Consider the following 21,459-nt stretch of genomic DNA (forward strand, 5'->3'; position numbering starts at 1 on the left):
CCAGCAGAAACAGCGGCACCTGGACTTCGGCTCGCCCCGTGCCGGGCGCTGCGGCTCGAGCGCCACGCGCCTCGGGGCGCGGGATCCCCGGCGTGAGAAAGAGCCGAGCTGTGAGACCCGCCCGGCGCGCCCTCGCGGGAGAAGGCCCGGGCGCTGCGAACCGGGCGGAGGCGTTGGAGTCCACTGATGAGACAGGCTTTGTCTCCTCACGTTTCAGTCAGACCCGTCGCAGAGTTCTCAGAACTCCCCTCAGAGGAGCGTAAAGTTAGAGAACTGCAGACTGGTTTTCCTCTCAGCCGGGGAGGGGGAGGCAGCCACCCGGCCTCGGGTGCAGACGGGAACTTGGCGGAGGGTTGTCTGGTGAAAGGCGATTCCAGGCACCCAGGGGTGGGGGCTTCCCTTTCCCAAGTTAGAAGAAGCGGGAAGAAAGGGACTGCGGAGTGGGGGCGGGGGCGGCCCGGGCGAGCAGCCTCCTCAGCGAACTGGGCAGTTTCACGCGGGATCTGCGGCGAGACCGCGGGGCACGCCCTCGCCGCGGGCGCCGTCAGAGCCAGGCTGGGACCGGGGAGAAGCCCTAAGTTGACCTGAGGAGACAGCCTTCTGCTACACTGAAGGAGAAGAAGGCTCCGAGGGTGAGCAGAGCGGCAGAACCGGGGCTGGAACACAGCTCCCTGGCCCGCCACCAGGCTCCCTTCTTTTCACCAAGTTGGCAGCCGGGAGGAGAGGTGAGGACTGGGGCGCCAGGATGCAGGAGGACCGCAGGTTTCCACTCAAACGCTAGTTTCCTGTGAGATGTTGGGAGTGAGTTTTTAAATTCCTGTAACTGGTAAATGAATTTCATTTGCTCTACTTTCAGATGATAGTTAAAAAGAAAAAAAGTTGCACACCCACTCATCTCTTTAAAGCAAAGCATGAAAAGCACTGAGCTTTTAGGATTCTTGCTGTCTGAGATGAAAGTGTGGGAGGCAAGCGGAACAGTTAAAAATGCTTAGTCGACCCAAACAGAAAGACCAAGTTTGAATTCAGGCTCTGCTACTTAGCAAGAGTGTGATCTTGAATAAATTGTTGACCTTTCTTAGCCTCGGTTTTCTTATTTGTTAATTAGGATTAAAGGTACTAATCAGACAGGACTGTGATAAAGATGAAATCAGGCAATACGTGCAAAGTGCTTGCCTGACACAGATGGGTAGGCACACAAAATAATAATGTCCCCCTTTTCCCCCTTCTAGTATAACTCACTCTTTGGGGAAATGGGGGATCAAAGTTAGAAGGGAAGAGACCTTAAAGAAAGATGATTTAACCCTGTCTTTTTTTCACTTGAGGAAATGGGTCCCTAATGAATTGGCTTTAATTGATGAGGATTATTCAGTAAGCTGTGGGCAATGCCAAGACCTGAAGCCAGAGATGCAGACAGTGCCCAGGTGTGGGCAGGACTTTTTGTACCACAGCCCAGTGTCAGCCAATGAAGTTTGGTTTTAGCATTATGAGACACAGTCCTAAGTGGAAATTGATAATGAGAACAAAATATGTATTTTTAAACACCATTTACAAACTAACACGTATGGGTAATACTAATATTTATAAAGTCATTTTTTATCATTTATCTTTTTAACGTTTATCGCATGTTCTATAGGCTTAACACATATTAATTTACTACTCCTGACATCTTAATAAAGTATGTACTATTATCATCTCCTTTTACAGACAATGAAACTGAGGTATACCGAAATTTATTTTTGTAAGCCTGCAGATTTAGTCAGTGGTGAAGCTAATATTCAGACCCAAGTGTTTTGGCTCAAGACATGGTCTCAGTCACTGCATTGTACAGTCTTGCTGTGCAGTTACCATATATCATACCAGCAGTGAGTATATAGTGTCCTCAGAGGTTATTGTAAAGGTACTTAGGGAAAAAGAAAACAAATGGAGCAGGAATTTGACATAAAAGCATTTTACCCTTGAGAACCCAGGAGAGTCATTGAGGTGTGTGCCAGCTAATTTAGTGTTTCACAGCTCCTAATTCATCTTCTTTGCCCTGAATTGTGATAATTAGAGCTGAAACCTGTAAACATTTCTTTGTTTTCAGTTGGCTCAGTATTAGCACTTGTCAATAGAAGGTGCTGGAGGGACACTGCATATAAAAGGGGCTCCTCTTCTTGTCTCTAGTGCTTTTCTTCTTGCTCCTATGGTGTGGTGGTCATTGAGTGGCTTTTTGGCCAGTGGTGTCCAAGAAACAAGTATTTCACACCCTCCAGTAAGTTTGGCCAGTGTGTGGCTTCCTAGTAAGCCTCACCAACAACCCAGTGGGTGGCTTCCTAGCAAGTTTTGCTGGACTCCTAGCTGGTGGTTTTCTCACCAGCCCAGTCTGTGACACCTCAGCCAATTTCTTGACTGTCAGGTGAGCCACAGCCATAATATCTCTAATGAGGACTGTCTCTCAGGTGTTGTAGGGTAGAGAGCAGGGATGGGGTAATTCATCTAAGTTATCCCTCCTCGTGTACTGTCCCACAGCCCTGGAGGGAGTGACTGCTCCCTTAATCCACTATTCCTGTATTCTTTAGTGATATCTTTTCTGTTAAAAGAAGAATTGCTAGTTAATAATTATTTTTATAAAAATTTTCCTGTTCTAATTTTGGTGTGATTTCTGTCTTCTGACTGGACCCTGACTGATCAAGGTGCAAAATCACATAGAACCCTGAGGAAAGCACTTTCTTCAGAGTTAGAAGTTGGGATCTTGCCTTTAGCTGTGCAACCTTAACTAGGTCACTTTCTCTGTCAGTGCTTGTTCCCTCATTTGTGAAAAAGGGGGCCAAAAATATATGACAGGGGTGTGTGAGCATCATGTAAAACTGAATGCTCTTTAAATGCACTTAAAAAGAATTCACTTTAAAACTATAATGTGCTATCAAAATTTAAAGTTTTAATTATCAGTATAGGAACAGAATAGCAAAGAAGGAGAAACAAAGTACATGTATTCTGGGGACTTGTTAGATTGTTTCCTGGTGGTGAGAGGGACAGCATTTCCTGTAAGATTTATTGTCATCAAATAAATATTTTGTTTGTTCGTTGGTTGGTTTACTTTGCCTAGCTTTTCAGAGATGAAAGCAAATCGTTGTGAGTCTTAAGTTCAAGTTTCCAGCTCTCTAAAAAATATGATTGAAATTATGACCATTTTGAAATGCTAGATTCAGGCTATTTTGGTTACTTTCTATTCTGGTATCCTTCGCAGTTGCTTTATTTCTCCTTTGTCTCCTCTATCCTTCCTGGGATGAATGCTTGTGTCACGAAAGAATTATTTCATTGCTGAGCACTCTGTGTGCAGAATATGGCACTAGATATTGCATTCCAAAGGAAAAATAGTTTAGGAATCGTAAAAGCTAAAGAAAGAAAAAGCATGAGTGCATTCAGGCCTTAGAAGAATTCTGTGGGGTAGATGCTTGTGGCGGACCCAAGCAAGTTCCGTCCTGATCCCTTAGGATCCCTTTGATTGGATCTGCCTTACCCCCAGCTTCTGTGTTCTTTTACTTCTCAGAGCCAGCCCCTGAGACTTTCTTTGGAAGTCTGCCCAAATTTTGCCTTCAGACACAGAGAGCCAGAGGGGAACCACTTGGGAGTTCACTTCCCTCCTAGGACACAGTTTGCCAAAGACTGCCCTACACAGTATAAAAGCGTCTAGTAGTAAGAAAATCTGAAGTGTAATTTACACCACAAGGCTCCCCTGCAGGATCATGCTAATGATAGAATTTTGCCTGAAAGCACTTCCTTCCCTATCTTGCTTACTCTGTAATTTATGTTTTTCCTGAAGTGTTTTCTTAATAAAACACTTGCACACAATCTTCATCTCAGAGTGTGTTTCTGGAGATCCTGACCTAAGACATTGGTATTCCTTTGTACAGATGAGAAAACTGAGGCTCAAGTATTTTAAATTACCTAGAGTCACACTAGCAGTAAGGTGTGGATTTATGACTTATCTGTGTGATTCTAAAGCTCCTACTTCTAATGCTGTATTACACTTAAAGTCCCTGATAGTATTTTTAAATTTACTGTCTGAACAGAAGTGGACACAAAGCTCAGCAATTGGTTTATCAACAGACATAAAAATTTTATCCATATATTAAGAGATCTTTTAAGTGTTTGAGGAGGAAGGATAAAGAACCATGAACAATAAGACCTAAATGTGGTGTACCTCATCTAGAGAAACCTTTATGAAGGGTGAGACTGCCTGACCAGAGCTCTGATGAAGATATGACTCACATTTTAGAAGAGACTGTAAATGTTCAATGTGGTTTTCAGTCAAGGGTTTTTTTCATGCCAAGGCCGAGTTGGGTATTTGTATTTTTCCTGTTGATTCTGTAACAAATTTCCACAATATTTGTGCTTGGAAACAACACAGACTTATTATCTATAATTGTGGAGGCCGGAAGTCCAAAATGGTTCTCACCGGGCTCAAATTAAGATGGGGGGGGGGAGGGGAGTGGGTGTTTCTTCTGGATCTCTAGAGAATCCAATTCCATGCATTTTCCCACTCCTAGAGGGTGCCTGACCTCCTTGATACGTGGCCCCCTTCCTCCATCTTTAGTGCCAACAACAGCCAGTTCAGTCCTACTTGCATCCTGTCACTATGACATGGACTCTCCTGCTTACCTCTTCTATTTTTCAGGACTCTTGTTATTACATCAGGCACCCAGGTAACCCAGGATTATCTCCCTAAAGTCAGCTGATGATCAACCTTGGTTCCATCTATAAACCTAATTTCCCTTTGCCATGTTACATAACATATTCACAGGTTCTAGGGATTAGGACCTAGATATCTTTTAGGGGGGCAACATTCTGTCTACTGCAGTATTATAGGAAACCACATATTCATATCCTCAATGTTCGTAACTTAGTTCCGGTTATCAACATAACCAACCCATATTATTGTGGTTATTTCCCCTCTCCCCGCCTTTACTTCAAAAACCTCTATTTGTATTATCCGAGAGAACTTTCTGAAACCTTACCTTTTTCCTCTGTGTAAAAATCCACTAATGCTGCCCATTAAATACACAGTGAAGTACAGACTCCTTATTTTGGTTTGATTTTCCTCTGCCCCTTCCTAACTCTCCAGCCACATCTTGCCATATACCCCCTGGAATTGGAACGCAGGGCACCCAGCTAATGTGGATCCCGCAAGACAAACATAGATGAAAGGAGCCCCTTTATAGCATCTGTTCTAGGTCCCTAGGAATATCATTAAACACAGAAATTTAAAAATTGAATTTCAGTAATATTTTGATAGAGCAGTAAGGTACAGTGCCTTGTGCAAGTCCCCCACCATTTTTGGGACCTGAGGCAGCTGACTCCGGTGTCCTACCAAAGGATCAGGCCTGGGTCTCCTCTTCCCCTTACAACCCTTTGTTTCTGCCATCCTCAATTTCTCAGTTTCCTTGACTCACTAGGCCACAGGTCCCCAACCCCCAGTCCATGACCTGTTAGGAACCAGGCTGCACAGCAGGAGGTGAGTGAGTGAAGCTTCATCTGCCGCTCCCATCACTCCCTATTGCTCTCCTTACTGCCTGAACCATCTCCCCACCCCCACCAACCCCCCTCCAACCCCCATCCCCCACCCCAGTCCATGGAAAAATTGTCTTCCAGGAAACTGTCCCTGGTGTCAAAAAGGTTGGCGACTGCTGCCCTAGGCAGTTTCATGGTTCTTTGCCTGAAATATAGCCCTCTCTTTCTATTTGTGGGCCTTGTACCTACTTACTTTCTAAGACATACCTCTAATGCCCTTTTCTCTCAAAAGCCCTTTCTGACTATTTTTCCCTATCAACACAAACTCTTGTTTATGTCTCCATGTACCCTTTGTGGAAAGTGGCTTCTAATACACTTCCTTATTTTCAGGTCTGTCCTCCACAACGAGAATAGGTGGACTTTTTTTCAGTTCATCTTTGCATTCTTATCATTTTACACATTCTCTGGCACACTGTAAATGCTCAGCAGAATCCTGCCTAATGATAGATACATCCAAAGTGATAGTGTATAAAATTTCATTATTCTGACCACTACCTTAACGTGATTTTTTATATTTAGTGTTAAATAATTATCTCTTTACGTTCATACTAATGTCTTAAGAAAATGGAATGTGGAAGAACATATATTGATTAAGAAAAGACAGAATATACTTAGCCTTGAGACTGAGGTTAAGAAAAGAAGCCAAATTCTTCAAGAGCTTGGAACAGGGTCTGAGAGGTGGTAGTGGTGGTGATGGTGGTAGTGGAGAATAAACTTGACCCGCTTCATAGTTCATCCATGGTCATTCCTATTATTAAACCTCTTTTCACTCCTGCTACAGTATTCACACACAAGTGCTAATCCATGTTTATGAGGAAGATTTATTTAGCATAATGCAGAGCTTCTTAGACTTTTCTATCAGGATATCTCCAACAATGATAAACTCACCCACCCCCAACCATAATCTTATTTGAAGTCCCCAGTTTTCATCTAAAAGTCCTATGGATTTTAGATTCTACTCTGTAGTAGGTTCATATTTATACTGATGTAAAATATGACTTTTCCCTCAAACTTTGCCTAAGTGATATTTCAGGAGGATTTGCCATGTTTATCTGGTGGTTTCTGGGCCCAGCCCAGTGACTCCTTAGATGTGCGCAGTTTAAATCCAGTAACTAGAAATATAAGCCCAAGTCCACAAGAGAGTTTGGGCTGCAGAGATAGATGTAGGGACACTTTGAAACCTTGAATTATTGGCCTAACCTAGCAGAGTGCAAAACATGAGAAGAGGAGAACACTGAACTCTAATTTGTGATATCTTTTACTAAGCAGAGAGGAGAGTAAAGATCAGTGAAGAAGACTGTATTCTAAGGTGAGGATATAATGTTGAGAAATCAGGCCTCTGGAAGTTGGTGAGGGGAGGGTTTAGGGTCTTAGACTTCTCCAAACACATGTGTGGAACTGCATATTTTGTTTGGTATCTTGTCAAATTAACATTATAGTGCTAATTCTCTTTACCTCAAAACCTCAAATATTTTGGTGATTGTAACGTTTAGATTTCTGTCAATTAATTTTTCATAGAAGGACCAGAACTGTTTCATTTTAGTCTGGAATTAATGTTCATTGGTTGTGCGTCTGCATTTCATAGAGCCATCTTACTAATTTTAGCATTGGTCTTAGTGTTGGGAGAGAATATGTGGTCCGACGTCTCCGGATATCAGGAAAATACTTTCAGTCAGGACTGTCAGCTAGTCACCTGGCCTTGTATACAAGATCTGGGGACAGGCAAAATTTGGCTGCTTAACTCTGTGAGAATATTAGATCATTTTAGCTGCTAGAAAGTTCTGAACGAAGTGACTTTGGTCTTTGTAAAGCACCTCTTTGTGGGAAATTCATGGACCATGCAGACTATATAAAGTGAGGAAAGAGAACTGCAAGATTGTTTAAATCATTGCTCCATCTTAACTACAGAGTTTACAATGTCTGGAGAAGAATTTGACTGGCTCAAGAAAAGAAAGCATGAAAATAATTTTTTGTTCTGTGACTTTAAAGTCATTGCAATATTTTATGTAAACAATAATGTAAGAACTGGTGATGCTTTTGTTACCTTATTCAATGTATGCACAGAGTACAATAGAATAATACTGATTTTGGATCTGAAATGTATTCCTGTTTATGCAGTGTTAATTAATGCAGGCATGCTGCTTGAGTGTCAATATCTGAATTTATCTTTCTTTTTTATTGTTTTGCTTTTTACTTACTTGGTGCCTGTCAATCTTTTATCATCCATTCACATTCTACTAAACTCAAAAAGATATTCTCATACCTTTTATACTTTTAGGACTTCCTTACTGGATATTTTTAAACACTTCAAAAATTCAGTCCCTTGGATTTCATGCCATTGAGTAGTTATATCTATATCCCCTCCTTTTTTTTTGTTTTTTAACTTAAGTAATTGCTTTCTACTTTGTGATTCTAAATCTTTTTAAACTGTCCTACCATTTTTTCATGCACTCAATCCTTATAGAAATAGGAAACTCTTGTCTATAAAATACTATTTATCTCTTACATTTATAACTGTTTCTGGCTTTTTCACACTGTTATTCTTCCTGTTTTCGGAATGCACATCTTAGTTTATTCTTTTTTCTCTATGTATCTCCATAGTATATGCCTTTAATTTCCCATCAGTTCCCATCATAAATTTTTTAAAAATTTAAAATATGCTACATGTATTTTTAACATGTCCACTGCCCATATTTTAATCCTCCCTATTATTTTTTATCATTTTGTTATTGATTTAAAATGATAGTAATTTACATTTCAGTGAAGTAAAAGAAGCAAAAAGGCACAATATTATCGTGGGCTTAATTTTTGTCAATAGTGGTGGAAAATCTGGTAGGTATAAAGAAAGTTATGGAAATAAAGTGAACATATTCTATCTTGAAATAGTAAGGAACAGCCAGATATGTTCTCTAGCCTTTGAAAAAATGTACTTGAAAAAATTCAAAGAAAAGTTCATCATGCTTCCTCCGCCAGATTATTGAGAAGCAAAAATGCTGATGAACATTTGGAGGCAATGAGAATATAATTCTAATCATACTAATTTTAATAATTTTGCAAACCTCTCCAGACACTATTCTGTGTGGTGTGGTTTGATTTGAACCATTTTGAGTGTCAGAGATGTCTTTCAGAATATGATGAATACCAGTGACCTTATCCCACCCTTCTCCCCCCATCATAAATACACATGTACATTTATCTTCCATATATTTACATATCATTTCATGTAGTTTATGGATTCGTTGACACCCAACCATTTGCTTGGTTAGGGGATTCTTTTAAAAGTCCAGCTTAAATAAACCTCTTAAATAAAATTTTTTTTATTTATATGTAATAGGCTGAAAGTAATCTTATCTCCTGAACTCCTGTGAAATGCTACCTGATCCTTTTCATCACATTTCTTTCTCTCTTGTATTATAAAATTCTAGGCATATCTCAGCCTTACTTCTAGGCTATAACTTGAGAGCATGACTTACGTTCCTGTTCCTCACAGAGGGTGAATGAGTGAAGGAAAATACAATAGTAGGAAAAAAGGAGACATAACTACAATGAATATGAAAGTCTCAAATGTATCTATTATATTAATCACAGAATCAACTGAAGCTAGTAAAGTTAACCCAACATTTAAGAATTTTTTTTTTGTTTGTTTGTTTTTTTTTTTATTTTTTTTTATTTTTTTGGCCCACGGGCTTAGTTGCTCCGCGGCATGTGAGATCTTCCTGGAGCTGGGATCGAACCCGTGACCTCTGCACTGGCAGGCGGATTCTTAACCACTGCGCCGCCTAGGAAGCCCAAGAATGTATTTTAAAAGATCAAGAACAGCAAGAAGTTTGCCATCTGGGAATGTGTTAAAGCTTGAGACAATTCTCTCCCACTTTACCTATCAAGGAGAATACTTTTTAAATGTGAAAAAAAGGAGGGTAAGTTTCATTAAGAGAAAACTGTAGTTTAAGATGGGATAACTGGAAATCATTTATTTGCTTTAGAGGATTTTAATCTTCCAACTTCTTTCCGTTAGGTCCTAGGACAATAAAAGAATCAGGAGATTTGGCAAGCCATTATCTGCAATCTCCAAAGAAAAGTGGACATTAGGGGAGACAGTGGAAGATGGGTGAAAAGCAAAGCTATCACAGTTTTTCAAAAAAGAGAAAAGATCAACTCCACAAACTATAGACCACAAAAATTAGCAGATCAAGAGAAAGAAGTGAAACATGAAGCTAGCATAGCTTCATAAAGAACAAGTCAACTCAAACAACGCACATTTTTATTTATAAAGCATGACTTGTTCGTTCTGGATTCATGTTATCTTAATCATTAAGCACTAATGCCATTGCTACTTTTCATAGGTCAGCAATGAATACTCAAAGACCAGGCTTCTGTCATTCTGTTTAATATCTTCAAGTAATGCTTCAGTTTGCAAATGCTCTTTTAACACGTTCTCCACATCTACTTGACCAGGACTTCACATAATAGGCCCTCTCATGAGCACTCTTAATATTTCATATACTTTTCTGATCAACTGCTCCTATTGCTGCTTCACGTTAATTTTTTAGGATCACTCTTGATCCTTTTTCAAAACATCTTTTAAACCTTTTCTTGAATAATTCACTGACCCTAAGGCTGTCCAGAATTTGAGGACCACTACCACAATTTTAATATTGTAAACTTACAATGCAAATTCAATCAATATGTGTTTAAATTACAGCACACTTTGTGGAAATAAAAATGAACTATGAATAAATAAATCTGATCAGATTCAAAATTTTACATAAATGTGTGATAAATTTTAGCCCATATTATTTAAGGACAATTATTAATATTTTACATACAGTTAATATTGGTTGTAATATTGTTCAATTACTAATTATATATGGTCTAGATTTAAATGAATTCCATCTAGTTTTGAGTCTTAAATAATTTGCATATATTACAATTTTTACAGCATGATGACTGCCATTTTAATAAAATTACAAAATTTCAAGGACATATTTTTAATGCAGTGCAGTATGCTTTCTGCTTTAGGCTGTATTTAAAATTTTCTTTCTATTTTTGGCTGTGTCTTAATAGGAGATAAGGAAATAGCGCCTTCATTTAGTAACAATAGGTGTTTTGGGGTTTTTCTAAATCACAGTTGAAGACATAAGGGATCCTACACACTTGGTTTGTTTGATTATATGACTGCAGTAGTTCAGGAACTTATTCAAGCATTTTGCAGACCACAAGAACAAATATACTACATTTTTCTCTTTAAGCCCCCAACATACTTTAAAGAATGTCAGTTTATGTATAAACATTCCCTGCAGCTCCCACTTTAGCAGGATGGTAGATAAAAGAAATCTAAGTTTTCCCAGTACTAACGGAGATTTACTTCCTAGTCATTTTCTTGGAGACAAATGTATATCTCCTCAAGGATAGAAAGATTTGCATATGAGATATGATTTAAAGGGCTAGAAACATCTTTCCTGCTCTCTCCAAAATGCTTCACTATATTTTTCCATATTGCCTGATAATTTTGCATTAGAGATTTATCCTTTTGAGATAATAAAATGCAAATATCTCTGAAAGGGTTTCTTCTGCTTTAGTCATACTCGTATGGCTACTAGTGAACTAAATATGTTCATTACAGGATAAAGGGAAGATTGCCAAACTAACACGTCCCTAGAATCTGTACTACACCAAATGCTGCTTAGCAATTTCTACAATTTTCTCAGTCTAGTTTACAAGAATAAAGAGATTATAAATCAAGGGGATATGGGTATGTTACATAAAGTTGTAAAATTGATATTTTAGTCTGTGTTTCTATTCTCTATTGATTTAAAAACAATGGAAATAGATTAATAGGTGGGTGTGGTAGGTTGGCGCTAATTCAGTTCAGTGGTATTAAAAAGTTATTTTTTTAAGCCAAGAATTGAATGAGGCACAATATACAATTGTGTAAAAATCTGGGGGAAGGACTTTTCAGGCAGGGGCAAAGGGTATATAGGTCCTGAGGTGGTTAGGAGCTGGATAGGTCAGAGACTAAGTAGTTTCTACTTTCATTATTTTGTACATTCCATTATGCTGCCACATAGGTTAGTCTCTAAGGCCTTCCACAAGCTGGACCTTGCTTAAAGTTTAATTCTTCCCTCACCTCTTCTCACCTTGTTCCAAGCTGGTCTGTGCCTCTGTGACTTGTTTAATAGCTTTCTTTTGTTTAATAGCATCTCACTAATTCAGTCTTGCCTGATAAACTGTGACTCATCTCTTAAAATTCACCTCAAGCATTCTCTCTTTGAAGAAGTGTCTCACTCTCTCCTGCCCACCATCCAAAGAATTGCTCAATCTTTGTGCTACCATTGACTTGTGCATTTGAGACACTGCTTTGCAGTTACTAATTTATGTGTCTGCCTTTATCACTGGTAAGTTTCTTCAGGACAGAGACTTTATTAATTCCTGGATACCTATGATCCATCATAGTAGTAGTACTAAATAGTACATAGTACATATTACTAGTAGTATATAGTAGATAATAAATCCGTGTTCAATGAGTGAATGAATAGGATATCTTTTTGCTGTTGTGATTTAACTAATGTAACATTTATGTTCAGAACAGTTTCAATGACATATTTATTCTAGTTAATAGCCATAAACTAACTCTACACCATAGCCATATTCTATAACCACTGGAAAGTTTATCATTATGTCATTTCAAAACAATAAAATGTAATCTTAAATATTATCCTTCATATTTAATGCAAACTATGCTCATGGAAGTATTGTGAAAAGGTTAATTTTTGACATGCAGTTTTTGATTTTTCCGTATAGCATACTTTAGTAGATTTTCAGCCTTATATCTTTCTTTTTCTTTTCCTTCCTTCCTTCCTTCCTTCCTTTCTTTCTTTCTTGGCTGTGTTGTGTCTTCATTGCTGCACATGGGCTTTCTCAATTTACGGTGTCTTCTCTTGTTGTGGAGCACAGGCTCTAGGCATGTGGGCTTTGTAGTTGCAGCGCAGGGGCTCTAGAGTGCAGGCTCAATAGTTGTGACTTAGTTGCTTAGTTGCTCTGGGCATGTGGGATCTCCCTGGAACAGAGATCAAACCCGTGTCCCCTGCATTGGCAGGTGGATTCTTAACCACTGTGCAACCTAGGAAGTCCCTCAGCCCTTTAAATGTGTTAGCATTGAGAACCAGGTACTACTTAATGAAAATCATGATTTAAGAGGGTGTTTTATGTGGTTTGTTTGTTCCTCTTTTTAAGTTAGGGTGATAGAGTTAAGTTTGAGACATTCATTACATTTTATTTACAAGAACTCACAGTTCTTAACTTGAAAGCTAAGGGTTTTTTCAATTCCTAAATGACTGGCAGAAGTGGAATAGCTGGAAGAGGAGCTGGGAGGGAGAAATTATGGGAGATGTAACCAGAGATGGAAGGAGGCTACAGACCTTTTGGCAGGCCAAGTCAAAAGTAGTTTCTGTCAGGGAACAACTACAGCATCATACTTTAAGAGATGACATAGAAGTAACCAGGCAGAATTGGAAATACATATTTGGAGCTTTTTTTCCCCAGAAAGTTTCCAGTATATTGGTACTTGCCCAGTGTCTAAGGAGATGTGTCTAAGGAGATGTGTCTAAGGAGATGTGTCTAAGTGGTTGACATTTGTTCTAGGCTTTATCCATAGTCATGAAGAGATTTTCACCTCCAAGTTCTTCTTAAAGTTGTGGTACAAGTTGTCTGATACACATTTACTGAATGAACTAAGCTAATGAATAGAGATCTAAGACTTTAATATCAGTCCCTTTATTTATTTGTTTTTAAAGTTTGTGTCAGAATGAGTTCCTAGATTCTTATTTAATCTAATGGATTAGAATACTAATATTCTTTATTTTGTTGCTCAAATTGTTTCAGATTTGGCCTGTAGGAGCGCCTTTGAGATGGTTCACTCATCCTTTTGATGTGTCCCCCTGATTATTTGAAAATTTCCTTGTTTCCTAATATAACAAAATGTCCCAAATTTATCTTGTTTTTTTTCTTCCCCAGCTCTGGAATCTACCTTTCCCCACAATTAACTCTGATATTTTTTAGTGGAGAATGATATTTAGAAACCAAGATGCAGTAATTTGTCTTGTTTATTGCTACTGGTGGGCCATTTCTTCTAAGCCCTTTCAGTGGAAAAATCTAGGAATTGTATATCGAGATATGTCAAATATATTTATATGAAATATATTAAATATACAAGAGAAGATAACTCAAATTGTCATCTTATTATGAACAAAACGTTAACATTTTTTGAAGGGAAAATATTTGTTATCTATATAGAATGGGCCTAGAAGGTAATAATATTGATCTTGAACAAAGTACGCCCAAGTAGGTTTCATTAATAGTTAAACATAATGTATCTTAGAATCTTAGCTATTAGAGGGAGACATTATCTAGAACTGTGATTTAGATGTTATACAGTATACCCTTGCAGCGTTGTTTTGAATCTGTGTTGGAATAAAAAATAAGATCAAGGGATAGAAGCTTGGCCTAATCCTTCCCAATATTTTTAACCACAAGGAGAAAAGATACTGAATATTCGTTGCATTCAGAATCTTGAAATGAATGTGTATTTATGAGGGGGTGTAAACAAACAAGGAAGTAATGACACTATATCTACATGGAAACAATACTAATGTGCTTTCTTTGGGTAACTACACCATAGATGCAGTACTAACCATTCCACTTAGCAATAGCTTGACAATTATTTGGCTACCAACATGAGTAACTTATTAAAAGAAGATGATGAGGAGTTGTAAACATCTAAATAATCAGGATTTGCATCATAAAGTCCTGGACTGTGTATCCAGTTTCTTATAGAGTTTTCTCCCAGCCTGTCTTGAAGGACTTTTCTCTGATAGTCTGTTTCTCTTATAACATTGAAAACCAGACCTTCTCTACTTGGCTTACTAATTCTAAAGATTAAATCATTAAGGGTAGGAGATTATCTTTAATGATTTATTTGCTTTTCTAGAAAAATTAAGTATAGTCTGATAGTTTAAAGTTCATTTTATGTAGTTTAATAAAACAAAGATTCTAATTTTTAATAAACACTTGCTAACTATTGCATTATAATAATTTAATAACGACCTGAAAATAATGTAAAAAATACATGTGTAAATATATGTGTATATGTTCATATAATGTTATTTTTAACTTCAAAGATCATAAAAAATAAATACCTGAAGAAGCCACAGCTGTAATTAAAAACAAAAATAATTTGACAGTGTTAAAAGGCAAAATTTAATAATTATTAAGTTACGGGCTTCCTAGGTGGCGCAGTGGTTAAGAACCCGCCTGCCAATGCAGGGGACACAGGTTCGAGCCCTCCTCCAGGAAGGTCCCAGATGCCGCGGAGCAACTAAGCCCGTGCGCCACAAGTATTGAGCCTGCACTTTAGAGCCCGTGAGCCACAACTATTGAGCCCATGTGCTGCAACTATTGAAGCCCACGTGCCTAGAGCCCGTGCTCCGCAACAAGAGAAGCCACGGCAATGAGGAGCCCACGCACCACAACAAAGAGTAGCCCCCACTCACCGCAACTAAAAGAAAGCCCACGCACAGCAAGAAAGACCCAACACAGCCAATAAAAGATAAATAAATAGGGGCTTCCTAGGTGGTGCAGTGGTTGGGAGTCTACCTGCCAATGCAGAGGACATGGGTTCGATCCCTGCTCCGGGAAGATCCCACATGCTGCGGAGCAACTAAGCCCGTGTGCCCAAAAAATAAATAAATAAATAAATAAATTTATATTAAAAAAAAGAAGTTACTATGTGGTATATACCATATGTATTGCATTTTATTTAATTATCAAGCAATATAATTACTAGAGCTATTATCCCCATTTTATAGAAGAAGAAACTGAGATTACCTACCTTATTAAACTTGGTCAACTTCTTATAACTTGTAATTAATACATTATAGCAATAGGACTCAAACCCACATCTGTTTACTTTAGACCCCATACATCACATAAACCTTCAGATGAAGTACATCACATAAATTACACTACGCCTGGCCAGTAATAATTTTACTGAATTGATTTATTTTTCTGTAAAAGAAGGATGTTGGCCTATCTAAGCCATCTTCAATGTTTTTAACAATCAATAAATGTGTTCACCACACATAATAGTATTTTAATATTCTGTATTCATGATTGCAAAATAACTGTGACTCAATTATGAATTTAATTTCAGTGCTATTAATTAAAACACATCTGTGTACATCTGAAAAATAGCAGTCAAGACAGTGGCATAAAGAGCGTGGTTTTGAAAATAATTTAAATTATAAGTAAAATGGACCAAAGGTACACAGGGAAGGTGTGGACCACACATATGTGACTGAAAGCTGGCCCAGAATAATCTTAAATGGATTTTATCCAAAAGGGATGCCTGAAAGACCACAGGATCACAACAGAGAGAGTCTGTGAAGAGATGGCCTGCTGAGACCCAAATCATGGTGAAGTGCAGTTGAGAAATGCCTGCTAGTGAACTGGGAGAGGAATAAATGGTCTGAGGAACCCTACAAGGAAATGAAACACCCTGCAAGGGTGAAAGACCAAGAGTCAGCTTTGACACCTGCCAAACCAGAAAGCAATCAATGATGGCAGCTCACAAAAGTAAAAGCATGCAGGAGCTTTCCTGTGCCCTCTCATCTCCTCTCTCCACTATCTTAAAACCTGGTGTGGTCAGAAGCAGTGCTAATTAGCATTTGAGGAGAGGAAGAAGACAAGCTGGGAAAACAGAGTATCTATCCAAGTCATATTATACACTACTTGGCTGCCTTCTGTTGCATGGCTGATTAGGTGAGTGCAGAAGCTTTCATTTTGAATGAAGTTTGGAGTTTTTATTATTACTCTAGCTGTACAAATCAGTTTCTAAACTGCAAGTGATTAAAGTATCAGAAGGATTTTTATTATTTCAGAGAGAAGTGGGGGACCAACCAAAATTCTATGCAGGGGAGGGAGAAGAATTACCTTATAGAGCATACTTCTAGGGACATTTTGAGACAAAACAAAGTTACTTAATTATTTCATATTTTAAAAATTCTTGTTTGGTTATTCTCTCAATTGTATTTTTATATGTTCTTTCTTCCTAAATGCTTTAGCTATAAGCTAATAAGGGTAAAGCCTTCATATGCATGATTATACATGTTTTCCTTTACAATTGGAGAAAATGACATTTTATCTGAACTCCACGTGTCATGTGATGTATTTGACACCCTATATCATACTTACGTGTCTGTTTATAAAATACAAATCATCTCAAATCAACAGAATCAAAATTAGATTTGAAAAAATGTATTCAATAAGATGTGTAGGGTGAGGTAGAATTAATTCTAATTGAATTCACAGAGGACTGGAAATGAGATGTAAATCTGTAATATATATTACATTAGATATGAATTAGTACTAGACTTGTTTCAAAAAATGTACAGTGTTCAGTTCTGAGTAGCATTTACATAGACTATTAGGGCAGATATCCTATCTTGACTGTTTTCTGCTCCCCCCACCCCCTACATGTTGTTGAAAAATCTGTCCATCTTGATTATCAACATTAAAGACTGGTTTTGAAGAATGCAGAGAACCTAAGATTTACATTTTAGTGGGAGATAGACTATAATTAAGAAATATTTTTATAAGTGCAGAAAAATGTCCTTAAGAGCTAACAGTTTTAATACCTTAAAATTTATCTATCAAATTCTGAGTTTTAGATATTAAGGCTAGAAAATATGTAGAAAATACAAACAGTTTCTTGAATAAATGCCCACATTTAGCTTAAAGAATCCACTTAGGACTTAATATTCTGCTATTAGTATGTGGGCATTAAAATTGTTTTTGAAACATTGGTAATTAACTCAGAAAAACTCTTAGAATTTGGATTTATGTGCTATTATTTAGATTTTAGATATTGTCCAAAGGAGGTTGGTACTGTTTATAGCATGTACCCAAAACTCACCATTTAAGTAAGGTGTATACGAAAAGATTATTCTAGTATGCAAAAAATATTAATGGCCTATAATGACATCATTCGCACCAGTATAATGCAGAGAATAAAGTACTTAAAACATTTCTTTATATTATTTCATTATTAACAATTGCTATTCATGAAAAAATAAAACCCTCAAATATAGCAAAAGTGAATAGTTATTGAAATTTCATATTACTCTAAAAATTTATACTGCTTAAAAATACCGGTTGTGATTATATAGCATTCTGAACTCAGTGACTTTTAGACCATCTTAATTTTCTGAGTTATTCCTCACTTCCTCCTTACTGATAGAAAGATTGGCAGTATTCCCAGATGAAATACTTTCTCGGAGTCTGTTGCATCCAAGGGTGGCAATGTAACAAAAGTGTAGGTGATGAGGTACAAGCATGTTTCTGCTAGAGACTTCCGAGAAGATCTTTGTTTTTCTAATATAGACACTCTTTTTGTTGCTTTCTCTCTCTCCAGTATACAGCACAGCTGAAGAAGGAGAAGCCATCTTGCCTCCATGATTGGACAAGCATGAAGATAAAAGCTTCCCTGTGTCTATGATAGAGCAGAATGATAGAAGGGGCCCAGACTCCCTTCCTTCAAACTTCTTGATATGTGAGGAAAATAAAATGCTGTTACCAGGTTAAACTACAGAGCTGGGCTTCTACTTCATTCAGCGAAATACAGCACAATTCAGATAATGTCCATTAAATTGGAAAAAGTGTCCACTTTAAAGGATTAATCTGAGGGACCCACAGATACATTACACAATCAAATCTCAGAAAAAATGAGAGTTTTTAAAATTCATTGTGATTTTGAAATTGTTCTTTCACAGTCTTTTGGTTATCAAACTATTAAATACATTTGACCATTCAAATAATGTTGTGAATAATGCCAATGAATCCTGTTATTTTCTCAGTGTGGGTATGATTGTGTGTGTGTGTGTGTGTGTGTGTGTGTGTGTGTGACAGATTGTTACCTATATTTCTACCAAGTGGCTATAAATTGTAAGTTCCTTGGATTTTACTAATTTACTAAAGCAGCTCACAGAAGTCAGTAAACTGGTTTACTTCCTAGGTTACCACAGAAAAAATGCATAAGGGAAGGGAGGGGGAAAGGGCACAGAGCTTCCCTCTCTGAGTACACCATGCTACTTGCATCTCCAAGCTTCTACCAACCTGGAAGCTCTCTGAACCCTGTCCTTTTCGGATTTTTTTGGAGGTTTCATTACAGTGGCATGATTGATTAAATCATTGGCCATTGGGGATTGACTAAACCTCCAGTCCCTCTCCCCTCCCTCCCAAAGAGTGAGGGAAGTGTGCAGGCAGGGGTGGGACTGACAATTCCAACCCTCTATCCATGTTGGCTCCCCTGGAAACCAGCCCCCAGCCTTAGTTGCTTTCCAAAAGTCACCTCATTAACATAAACTCAGTTGTGGTGGAAAGGGGCTTGTTATGAATAACACCACACCCAGTTCACCTTTATTAGTTCCAGGAACTGAAGACAGGAGAGCAAATGTTATAACAAAAGATGTTCCCATTGCTCTTATAGCTTAGGAAGTTCCGAGGATTTGGAGATCTGTGAGCCAGGGACCTGGGGTGACAACCAAATATATATTGCTTATTATAACTCACAATATCACAAGTTAATATACCGATATCTTTAAGGGGAAAAACTAATACAGCCATTTCACTGATTATTAACTTAAGCCCTCAAGTTACATGTCCTTGGTCAAAGTCACAGGTGCTATTTGCTCTGAGAATAAAAATGGTCACTTTGAACATCACATAAACCATCCCTGAAATAACCTCTCTCAACCTCCCATCTTCTCCCATTGACAGAAGATGAAAAGTTTCTAAGTCAAAACGATCTTGAAGAAAAACCACTGTATGTCTCAGTTGGGAGAGGTTTCCAGGAACCACATGGACAATGGCTAAGATGAAAAATAATTGGAGGCTCTAGCATGCTTTGCCCCTCAAACATGAGTGGTACCTAAGAGGAGGAAAGCTGAACAAGACTGCAGTTTATACCTATTACTCATCTCTTGTTCAGCGATGCAAGGATTTTTGCCAACCACAAATCTGATCAGCCATCTATTTACTGAAATATAACTTAAACTTTCAGTAGTAGCTAGGGACGTTGCCTCTATAGACTTTACTCCCCTCCAAGTACCTATAGTTCTCAAACCCTCAGAAAATTCAGTTCCCAGTAAAACAATATGAATAAAAGGGCGTTGGGGTGGGGATATACTAAGGAAGTTGTAGGCAGAGAGGAAAAAAGAAGGCCTCCCTGACCAGAAATTGAACCTGGGTAGAATTTGCTAAGAGGGTATTTCATGTGTTCTCACCACACACACAAAAATTTGAATTAAAAAAATAAGTATATGAGAGGATAGATATGTTAATTACCTTGATTGTGGTCATCATTTTACAGTATATATGTATAGCAAAACATCAATGTGTTTGTATAACTTAAATATATACAATTTTTATTTTTCAATTATACCTCAATAAAGCTGAGGAAAAAAGGGAGATTAGGGGAAAAAGTGGTGCATGGAAACTTGCCATGTGGTGTAACTGTAGGCAAGGACAATGCTTGTGAGCAATGCTTGGGAGGTATGGGATTTCCATATACTACTTCAAGAGAAAAAAAATTAAGTAAACACAGCCAGAATAATCCAGAAATACATTCTCATCCTAGAAGACAGAGAACCAGGCAATAGAGTAAGATTCCAGCTCACTACAAGCTTGCTAAAAGCTAGATATTATTCTGAAACCCATGTATGTTGATTTGCTTTTCACTTTAAAAATACAAGGAGGCTTCTATCAGCACTCAAGTAGGCAATAAGAGACAGCTATAGGAATCTGTGTCCCCTTTTAATAGGTTAAACCAGACCAATTAAATAGGATTGAACAATCTTTATTTAAGGATGAGCACATAGAACAATATACAAGCAAATAAACAACACCTATCATAAACAGATGCAAACAGATTGACTTATGAAAGAAATTCTTCTGCATAGAAGAAAGGGAAAATTACTCTAAAACACTTCTTGAAATGATTTTACTATTATAACAAGCAGAATAAATTATTTGTAAAATATCTAGAACTGGAGCAAACAGTCTACTTCACAATATTTAGCAACACAGATATCCTGATAAACTTCGTGCAATGTTAAGGATTGTCCTATTAAATTGAATTATTAAAATCCAGGTTCCAAAATATGTAGGTTACCTAGAGACCGTAAGAAAATACAAGAAACCTAGAGCTAATTCAGACAAGCTTTAAAATAAAACTTTTGCAAATAAAATACTAAAAGATAATTGAGAGGTGTAGATAAGGCTTAGTTGTTTTCCTTTTTTCCTTCTCTGTAAGGTGATAGGCCTGAAAACAAACTGAATTCTTTTTACTTTCTGGTATGCAAGTGTTCATAAATTCTAGCCCTGACATAAAATCTCTGAAAAATTTGCTCAAATGCATGTCAGGGGATCAAAAATTAAAATTGAGAAGTGAAAAATAGAAAATTTTGAATGAATGTGCTTGTGGTGAGCATTGATATGAGTGAATCCAATTAATTTATGTACACATGTTAATATAATTAGACACAAGTATAATAAATGTTAATTAAAAAACAAGATATGTAATTGGAAAAATAATTGAACAATAATAATCTGTACCTCTAACCTATAATCTATACCACATATTAAATTAAAGATCTGAAAATTTAGGGAAGGGTCAGTAAAAGCACATTAAATTTCATGTTTTACATAAGAGGGAGGTCAAAAGTTACATTTCTTTGTTAAATTTGGAGCTAAAAAAATTATATAATCAAGACCCTTTATTAAAGAATACGAACTAATCCCAAAACAAAATTTTAAAATTCTCCATTCTTTTAAAATTACTAATGAATAAAATAGCAA

The 21,459-nt window shown here is 37.5% G+C and overlaps 1 long non-coding RNA gene across 3 annotated transcripts; it reads left to right on the forward strand.

The window, feature by feature from the left end:
* Positions 1-111: 111 nt before the first annotated feature.
* On the forward strand, positions 112-18,404 carry LOC130851780 (uncharacterized). Of its 3 annotated transcripts, XR_009053274.1 has the most exons (4): positions 112-725; positions 9,242-9,467; positions 15,947-16,365; positions 18,017-18,404. It is a non-coding gene; the product is annotated as an uncharacterized LOC130851780 (long non-coding RNA). The 3 variants fall into 3 exon arrangements; XR_009053273.1 differs by lacking the exon at positions 15,947-16,365; XR_009053272.1 differs by lacking the exons at positions 15,947-16,365; positions 18,017-18,404 and adding an exon at positions 9,566-10,298.
* Positions 18,405-21,459: the final 3,055 nt, after the last annotated feature.

Source organism: Hippopotamus amphibius, chromosome 4 (genome assembly GCF_030028045.1).
Source record: "Hippopotamus amphibius kiboko isolate mHipAmp2 chromosome 4, mHipAmp2.hap2, whole genome shotgun sequence".
In the NCBI taxonomy this organism is placed as follows: Eukaryota; Metazoa; Chordata; class Mammalia; order Artiodactyla; family Hippopotamidae; genus Hippopotamus; species Hippopotamus amphibius.